Source organism: Echeneis naucrates, chromosome 8, assembly GCF_900963305.1.
Source record: "Echeneis naucrates chromosome 8, fEcheNa1.1, whole genome shotgun sequence".
Lineage (NCBI taxonomy): Eukaryota > Metazoa > Chordata > Actinopteri > Carangiformes > Echeneidae > Echeneis > Echeneis naucrates.
In genome coordinates, this window is record NC_042518.1 from 1,378,934 (window position 1) to 1,393,041 (window position 14,108).

Sequence of the window (14,108 nt, forward strand, 5' to 3'; positions counted from 1 at the left end):
ACGGGCCTGTTGTTCCTGGAGCTCCAGACAGAAGCCTGAGGGAGGAGATTTAAACTACACGAACACCAAAATATCTTCTGATGGAGATCAACCCTTGAAACTTAAGACTGGAAATGTGAAATATGGGGCCTTTAAAAGTGCAGCTGGTAGCTCCGGCTGCTTGTGATTGGCAGTCTCGCAGAATGTACATTAATAAATAACGATAAACAGAACTTTCTCTCTGAAATACTTTGCCCATGTTGGGCAATCACTCAGCTTTCCAGGCAGAAGCAGAGCAAACTGAAAACTACATATCCTATAAACTCAGATAAGACAAAAAACTCCTCTAAACCTGAACCGAGGACAAACCCGGCACGTTAAACGCACTAATGCGACAAAGACAAACTCAAAATCTAAAACTTGTGTTCAAAAAAAATCTTGCACTCAAAAAAACAAAAACAGGAGCCCGTGTACCGCACACACAGTCACAAGCACACTTGTGCCCACATTTGCCCACGCAGGGGGGGCTGGCAGCGTGCGATCCAAGACAGCTGGTGAAAACCGGGTGTGCTCTGGCTGCTAGAAGGAGCAGATTCAGGTGACATCTGCGCCTCCTGTTGCAGCGCAATAGTAGAAACACTAAAAGTGAATTACAACATTAATGATAGTGCTCTGCAAGCTGTCGTTCCATATTATGCATCCATTATTCCTTGCATGGGTACTCAGAGGCATCGTGAAGGAATAGGGCTGCACGCCCCCGCCCCACCTGCCCCCTCAACCCCCCCGCAGCTCCACAAAACAGCGACCGCGCTGTGAAAGGAAGCAGTTGTTGAAAGGCTTGTTGGTTCATAGAGTAACACCTTCCACCACTGTACCACCATGATGCTGAATCTCTCTCTCTCTCCATTTCCATCCCTCTTTCAAGCTGGTGACCTTAAATTCCCCCCCCCCCATCCTCCCACTCAGCCCCCTCCCCACCCAACCTCCGCGTCCACTGCCACCGCCGCCATTTCAGACAGCATTTGTTTGATCTTGCCGCCCTCTACAGCTGAATGAAATCAATCTGGGAGAGATGTCATGTGTGAGCCGAAATGATTGGCCGCAAGAATAACATGTATTTGAGAACACGGGGCCCCCACCCATCTCTCTTTCTCTCGAGCTGCCAGGGCCACCGACGCATGCGTGCACCCCCAACACATACGACAGCGAAGGCCGGCGCACGCCTGATAGGCATCACACAGACATCTCCGAGCTGTCACCCATCCCCAGACTTTCAATAACTTCAAATCCCCCGAAAACTTGGAGAATAAAGGCAGAGTCGATCACTCATAGCTCTCTTCACTCTGCTCCTCTCTTCAGGGAAATAACAGCCGAAGGAGAAAAACAAAGTCAGGATCCCATACTCTCCTGCAGAAAAGCACCAGCGTCCCCCGAGGACATGGGGAGAACACTTCTTTCATCATTCCGGTTAAGACACAGAGAGAAAAAAAAAAAAGAGATTCATTTAAGATGTTGTGACATAAATAGCACACAGGTTTAAACCATCTATAGAGGTGAATGAACCGTAATCAAAGGTGGGTTTTTCTTAAAGCTAAAAATAAAAGAGGGAGGAAAAAAAAAAACCAAAAAGAAAGAAGCTGCAGAAGTGGGCGGTGATGTCGGCGGCATCTCTAACAGCAACACGGTTTGTTTCCGACACCTTTCTATAGGCGTCTGTGTGTGATTTGGGTTGCTGCCATGCAGGATCGGATGGCGGGGCGCTCCCTTCCACCGTCTCTCCCGGGAACACAAACAGATCATCAGCCACATCACAACTGCAGCCTGGTGCTGCCGGCGCCACCACCACCACCACCACCACCGCCGCCGCCGCCAACCGGCTGTGATTTCTTCATTCAGGGGAGAGCGCCTGCGAAATGTGTCGTGCTTGAAGTGTTTTACAATTACCAGCTGATTATATCAGCTGCATTAGCATATTAAAAGGAAGACTACTTGAACACACGGATAATGACTGACTGTTGAAAATAATTTCCCCACTCATTATCGACAGCAGACACTGAGATCTGGGGAAAGGAAATGTTGATAAATAACCGAAAACCTTTACTGTGTAAATAACAACAATTACTGAGAAATTACATCAGGCTGTTTTTGGTAAAAATGGAGATAATTCTAATTAAAAACTTGAAAGCATGAAGCTGTGCATCTGATGTATAGGAGCAAATTATTATTCACCGGTGTGAGGAAGAAACTTTTGTCTTGTTCACAAGGTGTCACCAAACCAAATCACTATTCTCCTTTTAAACTTGTATTCAGAAAGTGCAGCGCTCCGTCTCTGTGACTGGTCTGATAACACGACATCAATACTCAATAAAAAAAGGATTTTATGTCTGAAGTAACTAAATAACTGCTGCAAACAGTCTGGATGTATGTTTCTAATCTCCCTGCTGGTTAGTTCAAACTGAATGGATTTGATTCTTTTCGTTTTGGTGCATCAGCGGTGATGAAGGTAAGTGGGATCCGATCGCTTTTATCTTTCACCTCTGTGTTTTCAAAAGCGTATCGGCTTAAAAAAAATTAGCATGCAGTATAATATGGTATTATTCATGATTTGTTCTTGTTAAACTAAAGAATCAACTCTTTTTAACAAAATGTCTGTTGTGTTTATCCGTCCATTCTCATCATCCATCTTTGATAGTTGTCACGTCTCTACGTCAGACGCTCCTATTGGCTCCGGTTGATGATGTCACAGCCAATCAGAGTGTCTCTGGATCAGCCCTGTGTGCTTCTGAGTTTATTGTGTTGTTCATCATTAATGAGCAGAACTCCTGGTCAGATAGACACGAACCGAACACAGGAACTTTTCTTTGCTTATTCTGCCTTACACAGCTGCTGCACTGGCTGTCTTCAGCTAACTGTGAAAATGTTGTCATTGAATCAACTGGTTGTGTTAACACTTATATTTTTAGTTGACAAATTTGCAGTGTTGAGACTTTGTTATGAAAAGCTGACATATTCAGAGAAAATAGTTGGGATATGTAACGCAACAATAAAACTGTCGAAAAATGATTGTTTTGCTGTTTTTAAGAAGTGAGCTGATTCCTGTTTTATATCGCATCGTTTCATGGAAGCCAAAATATATCAGTCTCATGTTATTAATAGTTGACAGGCCCAGTCAGTACTTTTCCTTGTGTATTTCCTGGGTGATCTCGGTCTATCGGTGACTAACTGGACGTTCCAGCCTTTCCATGTGAAATACGATGAGAATCACGTCTCATTGTCATCTGCTGTTTTGGCTGGAAAACAAAGACAGAAGCGTTTCATCGCTCGCTCGTTCTGGAGCTCTGTCCTCCATTGTCGAGCCAAAAACGCGCATGGACGTGAAGGAGACTGTGAATGTCATGAAATTCATGAGATTATCTATTTTTTTTTTTTTTTTTTTGCTTCTTCTTTCTTGAACGTTTCAGAGTGCAGACACAAGCAGAACTCTCAGCACCGGGGGTCGAGAAATCATTAAGTTATTAACATTTATCAACGACTATCACCGCCTCCCTGCAGATACATGATGGCAATTGTGCGATTTTGCCGCTTTGAAACATTGTGATGCCTTCGAGTGCTGTGAAATATTTTGTCTGGCAACAGCAGGTAGATTTCTACCCGCCACCTCCGCCGGCGCTGTTATTCAACACGCACTTTTCTTGCCCTTTCTCCTCCTCGGTACACATATTTCCCTGTCTGACCAAACGGGCTGAATTTGTGCTCTTAATCAGCTTGCCTGCCTTGTCTCTTCACTGGAGGCTGGCGACACGCTTCCCTTCCCCCTTAATTCCCTGGCTCTCAACAGACAGGCGCGCTGATTAACATGCACGCCCAGGTAGGAGCTCCCTCCAACACAACCCCGCTGCCCACCAGGTCCACACACCATTATCCCCGCCGCTCAATAGCACCCATCTCAATGCACATCTGTCGAGCTGCCGCATCCCCGCTCCTTAATTAGCTTTACAACTTTCCCCGACTTCTGGATGGAAAAGAAGGGATGAATTTGTGGCCAGTGCGCAGATGAAACGAGGGAGGGAGGGAGGGAGGCAGACAAAGAGGGGGGAGGACATATGCTGAATGCTGAGATGGGAGATGAAATAGAGTGTGTGTTCATGTGTATGTGTTTTGGGGGGGTGGGACAAGATTAGCATTAATTCCTCTGATGTCCAGGCCTCAGTATCACCAGGAGACACCCCCCCCCCCTCGCTTCCATGATACGGTCTCTCCACCCAGAGGAAGCAGCCCTACGAGCAGGTGCCTTATCTTATCACTTTCCCTCTCACATCGACCCCCCCCCCCACCCTCCTCCCTGTCCCTCTCCTGCTTTTTGTGTTTTTTTTGAGTTGCTCTTCATACGCGGCTTCAAAGCTGCCCCCTTCTCCCCTTTTGATTCCCCAGCCGATCTTCGCCATCGGGGCCCCGGCGACGGTGGCGAGGAGCGGCGTCTCTCACGCTCAGGCTGCTGCTGCGGCTAATGCTAATCCGCTATGCTGTCTCTGTTATTCCACCGCAGCACATTTGTCAGCCACATGAAAAACAAACCCAAGAAGTCGACAGTGAGAACGAAGAGGCATCCAATTAATATGAAATTGTCTCCAGAAGTCAATAAGGTTTTAGTTCCACTTGAGTGTGTCTAAATGCACAGAGTAAGGCTAATTATAATCCCATGGAGTATTTATACTATTTACGCTTTGCCCCTGTCATTACTACAAGCTGTAATCCTCCGACCCGTGTTGTCTGCATGTGTTGATGAGCCTTATGTCAGTTGCCAAAAATACTTAAGCTCGATCCCCGTTCCTGAAGGCTCCGGCGACTATCTCATGCACAAACAATGTGAAATTAATCACCGTTACTATGGCAATGAGCATCGAACAATATCATAATCAGCACTGCCATCGAGAATGGAGTTTCAATCCAGAGGGGCAAAGGTTGCTGTGGAAAGGAGAGCAATGAGCTATTTTCGTCAATCTGCTATTCTACATTCCTGGCAGCTTCATTAGAACTACCCACTGCGTGTATAACCTTCTGCAGGCCTCCTACCAACCGTCTCCAGTATTAGAAATACTAATCTCCTATGTGTATTTCACCCTCCATCCTTCCTTCCATCCAGCAATTATCCCCCCCGCCATCAAAAGCCATCAAAACAGTAATTTCACTTTTTCACAGGCAGGCTTTTCACATTTCTTTCCGTGAAAGGCCTGAATCATCCCCTTATCTCCATGGCTATTACACAGTGTGCACGAGAGTGAAAACAATGGGCTCGGCCTGATGAGATCACGGCACTTCATTTCTTCAAGGCCACTCCGGTAGATGCAAAAGACAATTCGCCGGCAGCAAGGAGGACGGAGACGGCGACGGCCCGAGGATTTCTCGGTCACTGAGCCCAGAGCTGTGAGGCAGGTCATCCCCAGTAATAAGAGAGGGGAAGAAGAAGAGGAGGAGGAGGAGGAAGGTGCCAGCTGTGGCTGTGCAGCGTCTCACGGCCCTGACACTGAGGTCAGTGACTGGAACTCAGAGTTGGACCTTTTATTCCTGCATGTGTACGGAAGCCCTCAGAGGATTGAACGCCGCCGCCGCCGCCGTCGGAGCGCTGTGCTCCCCGGGCGGCGGAGGGAGAGAAAAAGGACGGGAGTGCTGGACTGAAGAGGTTACGGCAGAGTGGAGTGACAGGCCTGGAGAGGGAGGAGGAGGCTGGAGCTTTCACTAGTGACTCAAACAGCAGCTCCGACTGCTGCTGGCTCGCTCTCTTCCCGTCCTCCCGATCAGTTTAATCATTCACCGGCTCTGTTTCAAAAAACTTTCACAACCCAGCGTGCTTCGCTTTTTAACAAATTCAGTAAGAAAATGTTAACTGAGCTAATGAATCAAGTCAAGCAGGGCCATTTTCACATAGACTTCAATACAATGGGACTTTTGCTAGTGGACCAGCCTCCTGATAGGATGCAGGTTTAAGTCCTTTACAGCTGAGCAGCTTTTTCATGTTTATTTCTGCGTTTGTTGGTTTTTTTTTAATCATCCTGCTGAAATAAACCAGACAGCTTTTTTCTGTCATGTTTTTGTATCTTCGGGCACAAATATTTAATTTTTAGTCCTCTGGACATCCACTGGCTGCTCTTCATTGATTTTAATACAGCACTGAAAATCTTACCTGGGTTATTTAATGATCAGCTCTTTATTCCCTGCTGCCCGAGCTGTTTTTGTTACGAGGCGATGCAGCACGCACTTTTTAAATCAATCTGTATGTAAACAGAACCGCCGTGACATCATACGCAAGTTTCATGTGTGCTAATTAATTTTCATTCTCAGTGGAATCAGATGGAACAGAGGGCGAATACGCACTGAAAGATCTGCAGCTGCAAAGCGTACATTTTATCACGCAGGCGAAGAGGGAATACAAATGTAAAGTCTGTACATTATTTGTCTGGAAGAAGCTGAAACGTAAAGCGACGCCCTTTAACTTGAGGAACAATCTGATCCACCGACTTATCTCCAGCTCTCTGTTTCCATTACCCAGCCCTGTTTCTGTGTCTTTAACTCTGCATTTGTCAGTCTTGTACAGCATGTGAACACACACAGACACACACAGAGACGTGCGCCCACTTCCCCTCTATCTCTCACTCCATCTCTCTTCCTCTTTTTCTCATTGGAAAGAAGGAATCGGGTGGGGTGGAATGATCGTGTTAGGGGGTTCACAGAAGACTGACTGTTTATTATTGTCTTCGGCCCACTTAACTCTGACAGTAACAGAATGAGATGGGGAGAGAAGCGAGTGCCATTAATCACGGTGTCGGGAGGGCCCGAGCCGAGCGGAGACACATCCATACCGCATGTGCCTGGGAGAGGAACACAAAGTGATTTTCAGGCCAGCCGGCCTCGTAGCACCGCTGTGCTGCCTCCAAGTTCAGGCTGCTGGCATTGAAGAGTGCAGGGGGAAGAAGTGGGCGGCTTTTCACACTCAATCTTCTTCAAATGTTCTGACACATTGCACCTACAGCCACCCCCTGTTACTGGTAAACAAGGATCGGCGCTATTTAAAAACCCTAAATTGTCTCCCACAGGAAGTCAAAGTATCGGGGGAAGAGGAGAACCGTTAACTGGGGCTCTTATTTCTGAATTAATCATCGCAGTGCGGCGCTAACACGAGATTAGCTGGATTATGGCACTCACGGAGATATATTCAGCATTAGATGCGGCTGGTGGCAGCATTAGCGTGCGGTCGCTGTGAAAATAAGGCCTCAGACGGCGGTGACAGCCTCAGCCTGTCAGGTGTCAGTCGGCGCCGGCCGGCCGGCAGACCGGCCCACTACGCAGAGGACGCCGCGGCTGCTGATTGACAGCTATGTCTCTTAAGTCTCCCCCTTTCCACAGCAACACCAGCCGCACACCTTCCCCTGCTATCAGTGACACCCAGATGTGCTACAGCAGCTGTCTCCAAGATTATTCCTCGGCGACTCCGAGCCGCCATCTACATAGACAGCCGTCTAAATATTTAATCGTGCCAGAAGGCGCTGCTGCATCGCACACTTTAGCCCGGGAAACACAGTATCTCCAGCTGCAGAGGGGAGACGGCTGGAGATGAAAGCTGAAGACACGGCTGCGGGGGGGGGGCGGAGAGGTGAAAGGCTGGGGGGGTCACGACTCGGCCGGGCTCAGCTGATTTACAGGTAAAAACCTAAGATGACAGTATATGCCACAGTTTTTTGGACAAGTGACAGCAGTGCAGCAACAGATGACAGGCTGCGTTTTGGATATACCCTGAGGACAACCTCGCCCCACATCAAATGCCTAACAAGCCAGACAAGACCATTCTGATTTGCTGCCATACCTTAAGGGAGAGACACAAGCCCCCTTGAATGTGACATTGCTAACCATGATGCAAAAATTACATGGTGCATATGTGGACGTCTGTCTTTCTGTCTAGTTTTTCAGCTGCTTTATTTCCACGTGCATGCGTGTGTTCATCTGAGTGTGTCATCACTGACAGCTGATCAGAATACACACGGCGCCTGAGGTACTTTCTGTAATTTCGACTTTTTTTTTTTTTTTTTTTTAAGCCTTGGCTCATTCCCAAGCAACAGATTGCTGCTGTCGCCGGAGTTGTGCCTCACAGATGGAGCAGCATCACTTCCTGAGGAGCCTGACAGGATCAATCCAGGAGCTCATTCGCTCGCAGTCAATTAAGCCATGTTAGTTTTGACAGGAGCCACGGGCAAAATAACAGCCGTCACTGTCTGGGAGGAAAATATTGTGACCAAACAAACAAAACAAAAAAAGAAATGCACTTGTTTACTGGAGGGGCGACTGACTCTGCCGGCTGCGTCGAGCCTCAGCAGGAGACGGAGAGCAGCGGCTCAACCTCAGCAACAGTCAAAGAGTTTAATTTGTTTGAAAACATAAAGCGCCCCAGGTGATTTAATGAATCCCTAAACGAGGACTAATCATGACCTTCATCGATTCTGATGGCATATTTGGTCCATCTGTCCAACTCCCGCCTCCTCTTTTATTCCTCAGCCAAGGTTTCTCCTCTGCATCTCGTGCATGCCTCTTCGTTCTCACGTGTGAAATGGGTCATTGGAGTTGTTTACAAAACTGCAGCTAAAATACCCTCCCCTGATTCTGTCGTGAATTATACAACACAGGAATATATATATAAAAAAAACCAACAACCAACAAACAAACAACGAAACAAGCAAGAAATCTGTGTGAACCGCCCACTGAGAGAAGATGTGGAGCTGCTCTCTTTCAACCTATTGGAAGGAGAGTGAAGCTCTTTGATTAGGACGTGTAGGTAGGTAGCTGTGGGCGATGGACTGAAAACACTTGGCATCTGTTAGCATGTCTCCACACACCCGAGGTGAGGGACACACACTGCAACGCGCACACACTCCTCCCTGGCTGAGCTCGGCTTTACCCTGGGCATCATTACAGACACTACACATCCCTCCTTTGAAGGGTTATCAAGGCTCCTCATTAAAGACGTCCCTGGCTTTCTTAGTGATGTGGGCCTCCACAGGGCATAATGTACCCCCTTTAATTAGTTTGCAAACTCATTAGTGTGTGCCGGGCAATTAAATGTCCTTCCTTCAGAATAGTTTACAACAGGACAAAGGGATCCCAGGGGCCGTCAAGGAAGTGGGGCTCATAGCCGAGACGACTGGACCTTCTGCCGTGGACTGTCATCAGGGAGCCGCGGCCCCTCGATCGGCCCCTCATCTGCCCGGATTAGCTCGGGGACGAGCTGCTGCTCTCGTCTATTTACTAATTTGGTGTTCGTGAAACGGGCACTTTCTATAACCCTTGTGACAAACACACCTCGCCAGCTGCCATTAAAGAGCAGCTTAACATCCCCCCTTCAGACAGTTATGGTTCCTAACGTGTGCAACAAACACACAAAGATAATACCGCGGTAAGTCACTATGACAGCGCACTTAGTGGTGTAATTACACTTATTTGAAGCGGTTGTTAATCTATACTGACCACGTTGTGCCTGAGGTGCACACTGAGCACGCTCCATTATGAATCAGCTGCTTTTGGTTTGTTTTTATTGTTTCAACAGATTCTGGTGAATACTGTGCAGTGTTCTGGTCTGTGTGTGGGTCGATGACAACATATGTGTGTGTGTTTGTATCTATTTATATAATAATAATAATAACCAGCCATCCTTTATGGTGTATTGTCTTCTCACTGAACATCATGTTGTACTGAAGAGACTGAGACCATAAACTCATCAACGTCTTTACAGAGTCAACATCAGCTTTATATTCTTCATATTAAATTCATTCTGAGTGTAACATTTTTCTGATTTCTTAATTACTGCTTAGAAATAATCTATAATCCAAAGTCAAAGCTTCCAAACTTCCACGTCTCTGATCTAAATCTAATATACACGGAACACACTCCTTTCACTTCTTGTTCTTGATATAGTTCAACTTCACAGTTCCAGCTTCATGTGCTTCTGATCTGATGACTATAAATGGAACAGTTCATTATGGGCGTTTATTCTATTGTTGTTGTTGTTGTTGTGTTGGTTGTGTTCTGATTTGATGTGATTTGGTTCTCTCTTTGGCAACATTCAGAAGATGTGTGGAGGAGTTTTAACTCTTAAGTGCTCATAACGATCAAGGTGACGAGAAGAAAAGCATCCACTCGTATGTTTAATAGTTTCGATCATCCAGAACTGCAGCCTGACAAAAGACTTGTCAAAGGAAACTAAAGTCAAAAGCTCGAGTTAAAAATCAGAACACAGAAATTGAAATCAGAATTACTCTGAAATTGTTTGTTGAAATTGTCTGTGTCGTCTCTGATCGTGGCCCCGGAGGAGCCCGAGGCACATTCAGCTGCTCTGTGACTCTCTATAAATCCAGCCAGCATGAAATCTGGAGGAGCCAACGTGGAGAAGAGAGCCCGTTTACACCATCTCATCTTCCACAGATGCCTCGGTGCCTGCCCTGCAGAACAACCCAGCCCCTCCTCGCCCAACATGTTTGCAGAAGTGTTCATGCTGAACAAAGTGATTGTATCATCTGGGCCTGCTCTTCCATTTGTGTTGCTGCTTCTCCTGAAACCCGTTTCAAGCTGTGTCACCCCCAACTCAGGCGAAGTTTGAAAAATGGAAGAAGGGAACCATGCAAAGTGGACATATTCTCCAGCCTGCCGTAAAATAACCGGGGATGGACCATTAGCCATTTTCTGCTACCGACCGAGTTGCAGATCTCACATCTGCACAAGCAGAAGGTCACGAGAAACTTAACAAAAGAACAACACAAAGAGAAGAAATTATTTTAAGGACAAACAAAAAGAGAGAAGCATCTACCCCCCCACCCCCAGACCACTAAATTCAGAGCAGAGCTAAGAAAAGAAAGAACGACATGTTGTTTCATCGGGTGCAGTAGATAATCCGGCTCATTCTGTGACACCCCCCCCCCCCCCCGCCGCCGCCGCCGCTCAGCGATGACTGGACTAAAATGCCAGCTCCACCTCCCTCTCTTCAATGTTGGCCCACTGTTAGCGAGGAGCAGGGCGGACTAGACATGTTCCTCCACTTTTCCAAGGCACAAACCAGTCAATTTGTCATCCAGTGAAGAGGTTGAACCTTTAATTAAAGTGGAGAGCTGCCGCTATCAGGGCCCAGCTAAATGTCACATGATAAATAACGGCAGAAGATCTGAAAAGCTCCCTCGGAGTTTCCTTCGCTCGAGGGGATAAAAGGCCACACACATTACAGGGTAACTGCATATCAATATGTTAAATAGGTTCAATTGTATAAATTGATTAAATGACCCAATTGCGAAGCAGCCATGCTTCAAAGATCCTGTTGTTCGAGCGGTGAATGTTGACAATGTCACGTAGGCTGGCTATTAATGGAAACCAAGCAGGGAGAATGTGGCGGTGAGTGACATTATTAAAGTAGATGATGGGTTTCTGAGCAGATCATTCACTGAATGCAATCGATAGCTCTGTGTCTAAACGCTCGGGCAGAAATTACACTTCAAGGCATATTGCCCCGGGTAAAAATGACACTGCCATGAAAATGCATTGCTATGGACACCATTAGAGGCGATTGGCTAATTACATCCAGCAGAAATCTGGGTTCTTTTATGAGTCCTTCACATTCACCGCGAGGGAGCGGCCTATCGCAGCCTCCAATGTGATCTGTGCATAAATATAGTGTGGCGGGCGGTGGAAACTGTCTGCCCGTACAATCCAATATTTCCAAAAGCCTGTTGTCTGATACAGAGTCATTTGTAGACGCTCTGACAGCCCCTTCCCCCCCCGGTCCACACTGCATCAGCATATATTTTCCAAATTGCTTCATTTCACTCCGCTTATTATCAGGCAGCTTAATCTTGACCCTTCAAATCTCTAAAATTATCGTCCTGTCTCTTGTCTTCTCTTCCTCTCGGAAACCGTTGAATGTGCTGTCAATTCCACTAAATTCCTCTCTCATCTTTCGGCACTTGATCCCCCTAATCTTGCTTTTGTGTCACTCACTCGGCAGGAACTCTTCCTCTGTAACTCAGTGCTTAAACACAGCTTCACCTCGTCGTTTTAATACCCATCATGCCTCACTGTTTTATACAACAGCGCTGCAGCTTATAGTGCTCATTTGATCATTTGACTGTTTATCAGTCAAAATAATTCCTGAATCTTGTGAAGGAGTGGCTCAAATACCAGAAGAAGGTTTTCTTATTGTTGTGTGCTGCCCCCAATTCATGAATAGGAAGAATTACTTCCCTTTATTTTATATATTTATACGACGTTATGTCCAACAACAGGAAACAGTTTGGCTCTGGCACATAATCAAATAAAACCTGAATCTATTTGTATTCATTGTTTAAGTATCTTTTCACGCAACCTTGGTCCTGAACTCCTCCAACTCAGTCTGAAAGCAGGAAATACTCACACCTTATGTTCCTCATTCTCCTCTAACTAACAACGTCAGAGCGTGTTTTCAAAAGAACTGAACAAATTCCAGGAGACGCAGCAGATTTGTTTGTTTGCGAGCGGCTGTATGGATATTCCTAAATCATATCTAAACGTTTGCGTTTTGGATTTGTGTCAATTTCAACATTTGCCGGAGAATTTGAGACGGGTTGGGGGGCGGGGGTGTATTTCTGTGTTTTCTTTAGTTATGAAAGCAGCGACAGAAACAGACGGGAGGACGATCACTGTTTGCCTTGCTGCAGGAATTTGGTTAACTGAAGGCAGATCTGATTACCTAGGCCGCTCTTCCAATCACAGCTCAGAAATTTTACTATTCCATCGCATATAAACAGCCATTATATACTTTTAAACAGCCGCAGCATTAAATGCGGAGATGTTCGTTAAAATGAAGTGAGATATCCACAGTAAACAAAATTGGTATTTTTAGTCATTATGTATCTTTGTTTTTGCAGCGTATTCATAATGTATGTGGAACTCCGCCGCTAATTACTTTGTCACATGTTGACAGAATATTCTTTCTTTCTTTAACGTCTTAATCAACTGATACAAATATTGTTAATAATTCAAGCCTCACTGGTGTACTTAATCTACCTCATTTTCTAATCTTCCCAATAATTCATTTGTTCAGTGATTAATTACACTCATTTGTGTCATGTGGAAACAGCATTTGTTTTTAATTGTGCATGTCAAAAGAATTTTCCAGTCATCCCATTTATTGCTCGCGCCGGGGCGTTCGGAGCTTTGGTCACCGCGGGGGATCCCTTCGTTTAGCTCCTCTCTCCGCCGCCTCTACATCCGCCAGCGATCAGATTTCTTTCCACCATTGCGCCATATGTGGCATCACAGCTAATTACTCAAGAGAAATTGGCTGAAGACGTGGCGGAACAGCAGGTGAGGAGCTCCAGCCCAGAGCTAAACCAACACTAACCGGTCAAGCTCAGCTGCCCTCGCTCCTGCGTCGCCTCAGACAGCGCAGGATGGGCTCGTTCACGCTGTTCGGCCTTCATTACAGATCAGGGAAGGTGCAATTAGCGGCAACCCCCCCTCAGTTTATAATTACCTTAAGACACCCACTTAAACAGAGAACCTTATAAATCAGTTCCTGTTGCCTATTGCAGCCCTGGACGCTACATTATGCCAACAGATGTCAGCTGCAGCCGCGGACAGGCCCCTCGGCGGCGGTGACAGCCAACAACGCCGCGAGCTTGTCTAATGAATAAGAATGGCTCCGACGCCGGCCTCTACGGGGCGTTTGGCCTCCGGTTTATGGCTGTATTTATGGCAAATTGAGAAATAATAAGAAATGGAAGGAAGGGCAGAAAAACAAAAGGTCAATTAAGAAATGCAACAGATTACGGCGGGATGTTGTCCGGACGCGTCCGTGACATTTGTGCTGAGATATTATTTCTGATTTACAAAAAGGTAACTGTAGATGCAGGACCGTTGTTTTTGTTTTGTGACATCTGCATAGATTTGCCTCGGCGAAGTGAACAGTGTAGTGAGAGAGGCGTTATTTGCAGATGGCGTACATTCATCGGGCACCTGCTGTTTCTCAATTATTGGGGAAGTACTTTGGATTTAGAGACAAAGCAAACACAGTACGGTCCAGACGAAAATCTCCACAAGATGAACACGAACAAAGCGAAGATTTG